General features: G+C 39.7%; 2 long non-coding RNA genes across 2 annotated transcripts in view; both read right to left on the reverse strand.

Annotated features, from left to right (window-relative positions):
- LOC135097594 (uncharacterized) overlaps positions 1-7,787 on the reverse strand; it is an 8,745-nt gene extending 958 nt beyond the window's left edge. The window contains exons 1-2 of the long non-coding RNA XR_010265871.1: positions 6,425-7,787; positions 1-1,255 (exon numbers count right to left, since the gene is read on the reverse strand). The exon at positions 1-1,255 is cut by the window's left edge and continues 958 nt beyond it. This is a non-coding gene — a long non-coding RNA (uncharacterized LOC135097594). The remainder of the gene's footprint in view (positions 1,256-6,424) is intronic.
- LOC135097595 (uncharacterized) overlaps positions 1-10,150 on the reverse strand; it is a 13,569-nt gene extending 3,419 nt beyond the window's left edge. Inside the window, exons 1-3 of the long non-coding RNA XR_010265872.1 lie at positions 9,966-10,150; positions 9,625-9,870; positions 9,450-9,527 (exon numbers count right to left, since the gene is read on the reverse strand). This is a non-coding gene — a long non-coding RNA (uncharacterized LOC135097595). The remainder of the gene's footprint in view (positions 1-9,449; positions 9,528-9,624; positions 9,871-9,965) is intronic.
- Positions 10,151-12,500: the final 2,350 nt, after the last annotated feature.

Here is a 12,500-nt window from a genome sequence, read left to right on the forward strand (position 1 = left end):
GAAGTTCACATTGATCTGGTACACGATATAAGCCTTCTATTGATGCTATCTGAGGTTGAAATCCTGGGCATATGACTGATACAGTTGTCTTGTTTGGAAAATATAAGTAGTGAGATTCCTGGATAGTTTCATGACGTGGTGTGGGAGTTTCTTCCTTGAAATGACAATTACGTACAATGGATATATTTTTCACCAAGGATGCGGCACATGAGTGACTCAATGCTTCATTGAAAGTAAAATAAGTAGCTGAGCAAATGTACAAGTCTACGTTAGTTTTCTTACAGTGCAATAGATCATCATTTACTATAACACTTTCTTTCAAACCATTTATGGATAGGATGTAATTTGTTGGAGATGTTATATCAGTATCAACTGTTATAATGGAACTATTAAATTTCATTGGGAAAGGAATCAGATTATACATGTGATATTTCAATTCTGATGAAAATGGTATGTCAATGAGTACTCCAGTATCATTTATGAATGAATTAAGAATGGGATAATATAGAGCAATATTATTTGAATCAAAGAAAGGTTGAAAATTTCACTCATATTTTGCTTGTTGAGTTATGTTTAGAAGTTGTGATATTGAAAATAATGTGTATGTAACATGTCCAGCATTAGCCGTAACTAAGTCTTGAATTAACTGTTCCATTTCAGCATTTAGTTAATTTATCTTAATGTGCAACTGATCCAAGACCATGAAAATTTCCAGGGATTCCTTCAATTTAGAGTTCTCTGTGCTTAAGGTTTCTATGCTATTAATCATCTCATCTATGGTAAGTTGTATATCTTCTGTTTCTTCTTGTAAGACATCGATTCTAGACACTGAGTTTTGTAGATTATTTACATTTGAGCGAAGTTCTGCATACAAACCAATATTTGTTACTCCAAGACCTACTAACGATCCGATCGCTATTGCGATACCTACTCCTCTTTTGCTTTTGCTATGTAGGAAGTTATTTTCTATTTTGGTGACCTTCGTCTGTATAGCATCTAATTTCTTCTCTAATCTCACATTGGATATCTCACTGATTATCAATTTGTCTTTTACCATCTGTAACCCATTATTGATATGTTTGACATTTTCTCTTACAACATTTATATTGTCAAATTTCAATAATACTCTTACTGAGTGGTTCACAATGATCATGTCGCCGATTTTCCTTACTAAAGCTCCGGGCCTCACAGGGTCCCAGGCTGTTGCTAGAACTACTATAGCTGAGAACATGCATGCCACTTGTTTCATCTTTACCTGTAAAAAGAATAACAATCTATGTTCAACTCATTTAATATTTCTTCAACATACTCATAAAATTCAGATTCTAATGAGAGTTCATTGGTGCAAATTAATGGCAAAACTTGTTTTCTATGACTTCTTAATTTCTTCCTGTAATCATGGCTTTCGTCGTCTGCTGCGTGGTGACTTGTTTCTGTCTGTGCACTATCAGTTCCTGTTTCTACATTGTTTGTGTCTGTTTCTGTCTTGTCTGTTACTATGCTATTTGTTTCATCACTATCTATGACTGCATAATCACCAAATTCATTCATGTTTGTCTGTTTGAGCTCATCTGCATGGCGTACACTGATATCACCAGTTTCCAAATTTCGTATTGTGAATTTATTTCCACTATATTGTGCAATGACTTTATACGGACCCTTGAACTTGGGCGAAAGTTTGTTGCTATGTCCTATTGGCGTGTGTAGTTTGACCATGACTATATTTCCTGGCTGTATTTTTATTTCTCGTGCCCTTTTATGTTGTTGTTTTGTTAAGTATTGTGAGTATTGATTCATGTGATTTCTGATACGTTGGTAAATTTCCTTGAATTTATTGATTCTAGTTAGTATGAAATCATCATAGTTATAGACATGAAGCGGTTCTGACTCTAGAAGTGAGTACGGTAAATTCTTATCCTCTCCAAAAAGAATATAATGTGGCGTTTCACCTGTGGCTGAATTGATTTGTGTGTTCAAAGCACATGTGACGTGTGGGATCCATGTGTCCCACGTAATGCTGTGTGGATTTATCAATGTACGTAGACAAGTGATGACTTTTCTATTAAGTCTTTCCACAACTCCGTTACTTTCCGGTTTGTAGGCGTGTACATTTATTTTCTTTTTGTTGAAAATGCGACATATTTCTACTAGAATAGCGTTATTAAATTCAGGACCATTGTCAGTGATGATAGTTTTTGGGGTTGTGTATGGACATATTACTTTTTCAAATATAGTTGTAGCGATTGTTCTGCTTTCTTGTTCTGTATTGGCTGTAAAATGCAAAATCTGGAGAAGTAATCGATGATTACTAGTAAATATTTAAATCCATTATTAGATAGGGGCAACTCCAAGGTATCAAGGTGAATTCTATCCCACGGTTTCTCAGGAATTGGGTAATTCAACATTGGTGCTGGTGTGCGTGTGTGTCCTTTTGTTTCTGCGCAAACGTTACAATTATCTATATGATTGTAGATTTGTTTTCTCATGTCTGTCCAATAGTATTTCAGTTGTGCTTGTCTATAAGCCTTTTCTTTTCCTGGGTGAGAACTTGTTGCACAATCATGAATGAAGTGCAAGACATTTGGTACCAACTCTTTGGGTATAACTAACTGTTTCACTTTTCCACGTGATACTCCTTTGCATGTTATTTCGGTATTGCGGTATAGCAATCCATTATGTAATTGGAATTCCGATAGTTTATATTTCTTTTGTAGTATCTGTGCTTCTCTGTCTGTATTACCTTCAAGGTGCTCTATTATTTGCTTCAAAGTGTCATCTTTTCTTTGTTCTGAGTATACAAGTTCATTGTCTAATGTGGTTAGTTCTTGGATACTGCATACTACACTATTTACTTCTCCGTGTGAGACTATGTTTCGTGATAGAGCATCGGCTGCTGTATTTTTCTTTCCTGGTATGTATTCAAAGTTTATTTCATAATTCTGCAGTGTCACAAACCAACGTGCTAAGCGTCCTCTTAAATTCTTGTGTTTAAACAGATTCTGAATTGCGGTGTGGTCTGTCCACACTCTAATCTTGTAACCCAATATGATATCTCTGAAGTGTTCTAGACAATATATCACTGCTAAAGTCTCGCGTTCTGTGATGCTATAATTCTTTTATGCAGCTGTGCAAAGTCTGGAAGCATATGCAATTGGGTGTGGATTACCATTTCTTTCCTGCAATAGTATTCCTCCTAACCCTATGTCAGAGGCATCTGTACACAAGATGAACTCTTTTGTGTAATCTGGGAAAATCAATACTGGCGAACTTGTGAGCTTGTTTTTCAGTGTTTCAAATGCTTTGGTTTGGGAAGGACCCCAAGAGAATGTAGTATTCTTTTTCAGGAGTGAACTCAATGGTTGTGCTATGTCAGCGTAATTCTTGATAAATTTTCTATAATATCCTGTTAGTCCTAAGAAACTTCTTACTTTTTCAACTGAGGTTGGTTGAGGAAATTGTTTTACGACGTCTACCTTTGACTGTACTGTCCTCAGACCTTGACTGTCTATTTGATGACCTAAGTAAGTTACTTCCTCTTGTAGAAAGCGACATTTTTCCAACTTGATCTTTAATCCTGCTGATACGAGTCTGGTGAAGACTTGGTTTAGTTTGTGGAAGTGTTCTTCTTCTGTTTGTGAAACTATTAAAATGTCATCAAGGAAAACACTAGCAGTCTTCCCAATCAAACCTTGTAGGACATTGTTCATTAATCTCATGTAAGTAAGTGGGCTGTTCGATAATCCGAATGGCATTCTACGAAATTGATAATGTCCTGTTGGTGTAGAAAATGCTGTCAATGGACGTGAAGCTTCATCGAGCTCTATTTGCCAAAATGCAGATTTTATGTCAATTGTGCTAAATAACTTATTTGAAGTGCCTAGACTTCGAAGAACATCAGAAATAACTGGAAGCGGAAGTCTGTCTGGAATTGTTTTCTTGTTGAGTTCCCTGTAATCAATCACTGGTCTCATGGTACCGTCAGGTTTGGGCACAAGTATTAGTGGAAAATTCCACTCACTGTCACTAGGTTCTATGACATCTTGTGACAACATATCTTCAATCAATTTATCAACAGTGGCAAGTTTAGAATGCGGTAGTCTATATGCGGGAACGTAAATAGGCTGTGTTCCTGGCTGGAGTTTGATTTTGTGCTGCAATAGAGTTGTTTTACCCAAGGCTTCTCCTGGCAAAGCAACTGCTGCTTTATGCAGGTGTAGTAAGTGTACTAGTTCTTTCTCAAGATCTGGACGACTAGTGGGAGCGAGGTGTTTCTTTATCTCTTTCTCACTCTGTGAGGATTCTTGTAGCGAAAACACTTGTGCTATTTGTTCATCTTTATCAGAGCTAAGGTCTTGATTATTGATTATTTCTATAGCTTTACTGACTTGGAAACGTCCTAACTCTGTTCCTTTCTTAATAGTTACGTCTGTGTGAAGCGTGTTGATGACAAATACTTCAGATTTACCCCTGTTTGTATGGTAAAGACCACTTTCTAAATTTATTCCACGAATACGTGACGACTCGCTTAAGGCAATCGCTGTCACATGATCACTTATTCCTTTTAGACTAACCTTTACCTTGCAAATAGACTGAGCCTGCAACAGCGTGCACTCTGTTACAGAACCTGAAACAATTTTCAAGGCTTCGGTTGGTGCATGTTGTTTGTTCTTTTGGGTTATCAGTGGGGAATTTGTCTTTTCATGACGTTCCGTAGGAATGCAATTCTCGTCAAGTACTGGTGATGAATTGTTTAAGTACCGCTCTGCCACGTTATTATCTGAGGGAACTGTGTTTACTTCTGTCTTAGGTTGTTGACTAACTGGTGCCAGGACATCTTGGCTGCGGGTGTTAACGAATGGTAGAAACTTGTAAGATATTTTAACTCCTCCCTTCGCAGGGAAGATAGTTATGTCTTCATCTCGCATTGTGTCATATCCAATGAGTAAGTTTCCTGGGAACGCTTGCTGTTCTACCACAACAGCTGTTAATTCAAACATGTAATAGTTCCCAAAAGTTACAGTTATCTGTGTTTCTCCTAAAGGTGTGAGTTTGTTTCCGGTAACTCCATGAATGTTGAATGTGGTTGGCTCAATAATGACCAAACCAGGTTTCGCTTTTCTTAGAAAATCTAGACTGATTAAGTTTATACGTGCTCCTGTGTCTAGAAACATGTGACTGGGTTCATCAAACACTCGTCCGGCTATGAGCGGACCTCCGGAGTTGTCATTTATATAGATAACTTCCTTTACTTCCTGGCTTTTATCTAAGTTGGAGTACCATGGCTGTGCTTTGGATTCTTTTATTTCCTGGTTTTGATATGAAATGTGGCGAGTTGACCTTCTGTTGGCTACTGATGAAGTGACTAAGTTGTACTGTTTTTTTCTTTTTGGCCATTGCGAAAATCCTGACTTCTAGCACGACAGTCTGCTGTCCTGTGCCCAATTCTGTGATGATAAGTACACCAAGGAGGATTTCTACATACTGATTCTTTGTGACCTTTATACTGACAGTTGGAACAGGTGATATTAGCGTAGCAGTCCCTTGCAGAGTTTCCAAATTTGTGGCAATTGTAACATTCAATTGTTTGTCTTTGTCTAGAAGGACTCCTACCATTATAAGGTGTTGTGGTTCTAGATTGTGATCGTCCTTGCCTTTGTGTGGTTGGTGTGCGTGAGTCTGAGCTAGCAGCTAACACATATGTACTGCAAGTAGGATCTATTTCTGCATAGCCTTTGAGTAGGCAATCTACCTCACCTAACTGTATGTTTGGTTTGATGTCTTTATAGAGTCTTTCCTGTACTACACCCTTGTTTGATTTGACAATTTGTGCTAGCATCATAACGAGAGCCATGTTTTTCAAGGAGATTTGTTTGGGTTCATTTTTCACAGACCAATCTGAGTTTTCAAAGATTGCTTCGATGTCTCTTGCTTGTGTATCCAACCTTGAAATGAATGCTGTTTGTGTCTCGTTTTGTTCTGGAGCTATTTTCAGAAACTTGACCATGGCGCGTATTGGATCTCTATCGCTTTTTGTTGTGAAGTGCTTTTTAAAAGCTTTGATGTACTCATCAAATGTTTTGATGTTGTCTAAATGTGAATATACTATGACGTGACGAGCTGTGCCCTTAACAGCGTCAATGTGTTCTTTGAAACATTCTATTCTTAAGTTATCCTCAACAATACCTTTGTTTTTGATCAAAGTTTCTATTCTTTTGACATACTGATTTAAATCAATAGTATCAGGTTCTCCACTGAATTTTGGGATATCAGCAACAGTGGTGATGATTGAATGTTTTACTACGTTAGCGTTTGTCATGGTGGAGTTTCTACTTTCACGTAAAGCTCGTAAACTGCGAGTAAAGATAGGACTAGTTCGACTTGAAACTTGACTAGGTAGTGGCATACATGTGTACAATTTACATACCTTGTCCTATGATGATGGGTAGTGTGTGTGATAATGTTGGGAGACGCTCTACAATAAGGCAGTTATACTCAATGTTTCTTCGTGCTCAGTCATTCCTCAGGCATACACAAACTGTTGGTGCACTGGGTATTAGATAAAGTATTACATGAATATAATTACATTAATGATTGACAGGTTGAATACTGTTACCAAAGTATAGAAAAGTGAGTAGCGATGTCCTCTTGAGCGGCGGCTGCTAGTGGCGGCGTGCTGTGGCTGATGGCTGTGTGCAGCGGCTGCTGGTGGCGGCGTGCTTTGGCTGATGGCTGTGTGCGGCGGCTGCTGGGGCGGCGCTGATCCTGCTCTCGTCTCTGGCTGCGGTTTCCTCTTCTAAGTCTCTTCTTAGTATTTAGATATTGGTCTCGTTGTTTGGTGGTATTAATTGAGAGTTACTCTTGAGTTTGATCGTGTGAGTAGTGGCTCGGGAGTGTGATGAGGTGTGGCGCGGTGCTGCGCGGTGCGGGACTTGTGCACACTTGTGGGGTTGACCTTGACTCACTGTGTTGGCTGGGGAAGCGTTATTGCTGTTGTTTCCGTTGCTGCTGTTTGTTTTTAATGTTTGTAAACTCTTCTTACTCTTCGGAGGTTGTTTAGGCTTCAGAATCCCAATAAGCTGAACACCACTGTGTTGCCACCACTGTGTTGTCATGTATGTGTGCACACTGTCTCTAGCCTCTGTGGCGACTATGTGTCGGTGGGCGTAGCTTGGTATCGGAAACGACGATTTTCTTTCTCGATAATCATCACTCACAACATCCTTGTGCAAGTGGGTTATCAAAGTTAGTCTGGCGTGTTGCAGTTTATTTAGAAAATATAAATTGTCTTACAGCTCAACAACAGTGTTCTTCTTTACTACTCAATCACACGACAAAGGTTATAAGCAAAGTTATTAAGACTCTTGTGTCTTGATCAGAGTCTAAGTCTTTGAGTAACTCAAGTCAGAGCGACACGGGTTGTGCGTCTGTACTATCTTGGTGAGTGGCTGCTACTCTAAAAGTGACTTGAGGATTGTCCGAGAGGTGTCGAGGCATACGTCATAGATTTCCATAGCCAATAATATCAAGAAAAATGAATGACGTTTTAATCTCCACCCAATGGGAGGTAAGCCTTTAACAAGCTGAATGGGCATAAAACAAACCGGCTGTTTATAGTTAAGCTTGGCTGTTATCAATTCAACGTCCTGTTCACCTCTTGCACAATTCTTCTAATACTAGCGTTAGATTCTCTAACGCGTCTCTAATTTCCTTCTAATTCTACTCTTATATCTATTCTTTTCTTCATGCAAAGTAGTGCCTATTACAGTAGTAGTAGTAGTAGTAGTAGTAGTAGTAGTAGTAGTAGTAGTAGCAGTAGCAGCAGTAGTAGTAGTGGTAGTAGTGGTAGTAGTAGTAGTAGTAGTAGTAGTAGTAGTAGTAGTAGTAGTAGTAGTAGTATCATAATTATTGTCATTATTATTACTTTTATGAGTAATAGTAGTAGTAGTAAACAAACTTACACACACACACACACACACACACACACACACACACACACACACGAGCCTGGAGAAGATCAGGTCACACAGGCTCAGGTCAGGTCTCTCACCACTGACTGTTTCATAAAGCCACAGTGATGGTTTGCAAGGTTCTCAAAAGTGTTTCTCCTGTCACTAATGCAGAAATGTTGTTAATCTGTCACTACAACCTTAAAAAATATTAAAAACCCTTACAACTTCAACTAGAACCTTTTAAAAGAGTGTTTCTCCTGTCAATAATGCAGAAATGTTGTTAATCTGTCACTACAACCTTAAAAAAATAAAAATAAAAAAAAAACTTTACTAGAGTCTTTTAAAAATGTTTTTCCTGTCAGTAATGCAGATGTTGTTAATCTGTCACCTCAACCCTGAAAACACCCTTAAAAACCTTACATCTTCGACTAGAGCTTTTTTAAAAGAGTGTTTCTCCTGTCAGTAATGCAGAAATATTGTTAATCTGTTACTGGAACCTTAAAAACATCCTTAAAAACCTGCATCATTTCAACTAGAGCCTTTTAAAAGAGTGTTTCTCCTGTTGTTAATCTATCACTAGAGCCTTAAGAACACCCTTAAAAACCCTTACAACTTCAACTAGAGCCTTTTAAAAGAGCATTCCTCCTATTTCTCCTTCAAGTTCACCTACAGTCCCTCCTCCCCCTATCTCTCTCTCTCTCTCTCTCTCTCTCTCTCTCTCTCTCTCTCTCTCTCTCTCTCTCTCTCTCTCTCTCTCTCTCTCTCTCTCTCTCTCCACACAGTCCACAGCGACATGCTGGATTGGTTGACAAGCCTGCAGTAGCTGTCAACCAGGTCTGCTAAGCTCTCTGCTCCGCCAATGGAGGGGCAGGTGATGGTGATGGTGGGGGCTTCTGTAGTACCTGCTACCTGCAACATAAGCCTGGGGTAGTGGTGGTGGTGGTGGTGGTGGTGGTGGCGGTGATTAGAGGAGAAGAAAGAGGAAGGATTTGATGAGGACGGTAATTGTAGTAGTAGTAGCAGCAGTAGTAATAGTAGTGAGAGACCCCACCCACACCTCTCTCGCTTCTTCTCATCTCTCTCTCCCTCCCGGTCCTTTTCCCATTTAAATCCGTCACCTACCCACTTCCCCCTCTCTCTCTCTCTCTCTCTCTCTCTCTCTCTCTCTCTCTCTCTCTCTCTCTCTCTCTCTCTCTCTCTCTCTCTCTCTCTCTTTCACCGTCACTCACTATCGTCATCACTCTCACCTTAAACTGCACCAGAGCCTTCCTGTGTTGCTCGCAGCTGCTCTGTAAGGTTTCCACGCTCTAAATCTGCTCAAAGTTTGCCATGTGTTGTGCTTGGAGTAGTAGTAGTAGTAGTAGTAGTAGTAGTAGTAGTAGTAGTAGTAGTAGTAGTAGTAGGGTTAGTAGTAGTAGTAGTAGTAGTAGTAGCAGTAGTAGTAGTAGAAGTAGTAGTAGTAGTAGTAGTAGTGACAGTAGTAGTAGTAGTGGTACTTACGGCAGAGGCAGAATCTGTCCAGTAGGAAATACCAACACTTGGGCCGACAAGCAGAGTGACAGGAATAGACCAACCACACTGAAAATAGTAGTAGTAGTAGTAGTAGTAGTAGTAGTAAGTATCGACAGTACTACAAGACTCACATACAAACACTTCAGTAACACTTAACACTTACGCCGAGTGCACAGCGGAAGTTTTCGATGTCAAACTTTCCAACTTTTCCCAAAATCTCGAGGCACTTGAAGTGAGATTCGTAATCGAAGAACGCCGAGAATTTCTTAAAGTTTCCCTGCAAAGCCTTACGTAACGTTTTCTGTTTGATGGTGTTGATGACGTAGGCCGGTAGGAATTCATGTAGACCGACTTCCTTCTCCGGCTGCTCAAGATTTGACTTCTTGTCCATCGCGCATCCGTTCATCCGCTGCGGAGAAAACGGGGGTGTTAGTTTTGCCGTCGCAGGGGGTACCGCTCAGATTTCAAGGGGGACCTAAATCGTGTTGTTTTCCGCAGTTTTACCTTAAAGACTCGCTTGATTTCGATGCAAGTGAGCTGGATGGCTGTGTCGAAATCCATGCCTTCTGCCGCCCTGCTTTCATCCTCCAGGTAGTCACTCTTAACCTGGAAATAGTCATAATAGTAGTAGTAATAGGGATAGTATAGATCACTCTCCCTGAAAATTAAAGACGAGGTTTGCTTTGGGAGTACAGGGGTCTTAACCCTTTACTGTCGAAGAGGACAAATATGTCCTCCTTGGAATACATGGTTTTACCTCTGCGGATGTCAAGTATCAGAGTTCGCTCGCCGGTCAGGACATACAGTACAGTACAAGTCCCGTTTCAGCTTTCGATCGGCACCTTTGTTTACACTGGAATGGTTGCCGCTTCTCGGATGAACCAGGACACTGAGAGCAGGTGGATGCGTGCCGGAGGTTGCGCAAAGCAGCCACTTTCACTGCATCCTGGATGTATCCCCAGGTAAAGCACAATTATGACAAAATTTGCTGTGATAAACGCACACCTAAAGATCATATTTACATCCCAAAAATCCTCATATCACCCTTTGCCAAACATCTGTAGTGCTTGTTTAAAGGTGACATTTCTGTCCTATCAGGCAAATGAATACTATTATATAAATGAGTAATATTTTCGTCTTTGTTATACTACCGATATATTTTTGCAGTGACATGCAAATAGTTTTGTTATATATTAAACTTGGTTTGATTTACACTATAACACCATAGATGTGTAATGAATTAAAAACAATGAGTGACAAGTAAATATTCTTGCAGGACCCTCTCGTTGCTGCAGTACTACTGCATTCTGCGGACAAAATAAAAGTTCCAACACCACCGAAAGGCTGGTGGAAACATTGTTAGCTGCCAGTGATGCCGAAGTTAGCGGGGATGAGTGTTATGAAGTGGGTGAAGGAAATAAAATCAAATCTGCATTTTGTTGACAACACGACACTAGACAAAACTGACAAAATATGCAAGGTGAGACCTCTAGTTAACCACCTACAGGAGAAGTTTCCACAAATCCCCACGACAGAAAACCTGTGTGTAGATGAGCAAATGGTCCCTTCCAAGGTCAGTCATGTATAACAGCATTGTGAAGAGAATAAGGAAGTGAAAGGACGATATGAAGAGAGAGGTAAACATTCAAGAAATAAAAAAACTCATAAATGGGGTTATAAGATATTTGTGTTGGCAGACAGCATGGGTGTGGTGTGTGATTTTATGCCTTATACTAGAAAAATTCAAGCTGTTGGCAAGCCTGATGTTCCAGATCTCAAACCAATCTCGAATGCAGTACTGCATCTTGCTGAAAGTATACCGGGTATGAATAATCACAGACTGTACTTTGACAGTTGGTTCACATCTGTGCCCCTCCTTGAACATCTAGCCTCGAGGGGAATATGGTGTTCTGGCACAGTGCAGGCAAGGAGGCTAGAAGGTTTGACGTTCAAGTCAGAGACAACTTGCAGCTCAAGGTACAGGTTGTCATGATGAATGGGAAACGAAAACTGGGGACACTAAAATTTCAGGTGTCAAGTGGATGGATACCAAGTCAGTGTGTCTTGTATCATCATTTACAACATCATGGCCAACAGAGAAATGTTCCAGGCACGACAAGAACACTAAAGACAGAGTTGAAACCCCCACGCCCAATATTGTAGCAGATTGTAACAAACATATGGCAGGTGTTGATTTGTGTGACCAATTGCTTGCTTACAACCTTCAAAGCAAGGAAATACTATCAGAGGCTTGTATTTCACTTACTTGACATGACTGTGGTAAACTGTTGGTTACAGTACAGACGATCAGCAACTGCTGTGGAAGTGAGTCCCTTCTCTAAAGCAGAATAGTCTCTGTGAGTTCAGGCTAAGACTATCAAGGTCCCTGATGTGTGGTGGAAAGATGTGACAAGTAAAAGAGGAAGACCTTCAAATGCTGTGGACAGTGCCTTTGCTCAGAAGAGGAAAACTGGGAGAGCCACCAAGAAAATTCCAGAAAAAGGTACACGGCAAGACAATGTTGGGCATTTCCTTGCTTTCAGTGCAAATAGGGGCACATGCAAGTTGCCAGGCTGTAAGGGAAAAGTACAAATGTATTGCATGAAATGCAAAGTTCACCTGTGCTGTGATGCAAGAAGGAACTGCTTCTATGATTTCCATGCAACATGAGGCGGCACACAAGGGTTGTGCTAAATAAAAAAAAAAAAAAAGGAACAATTCTTCGAAGTCAATTTATGGATTTTTTTTTTCATTAATCATAGATGAGGTATTATCACATGAATGCTCAGTACAAACATGAAAAGTCATTCACATTTTTTTTTCTTTCATATAAGGTTTAAAAGTTTAAGAAATCCTGAACTCATTGGTAATACTACTGAGACCATGAATTTGTCATACGCCTAAATGAAGATTTATGTCCCTTTATGGATTTTATTTGTAATTAACCAATACAAATTAATAAAACGCACCTGTATGTTTATTTTTGCCTTAAGAGAAGGATAATGAAATGAAAGATTTTTTCTTACAGCTGGAAAATAT

Source organism: Scylla paramamosain, unplaced genomic scaffold, assembly GCF_035594125.1.
Source record: "Scylla paramamosain isolate STU-SP2022 unplaced genomic scaffold, ASM3559412v1 Contig26, whole genome shotgun sequence".
Lineage (NCBI taxonomy): Eukaryota > Metazoa > Arthropoda > Malacostraca > Decapoda > Portunidae > Scylla > Scylla paramamosain.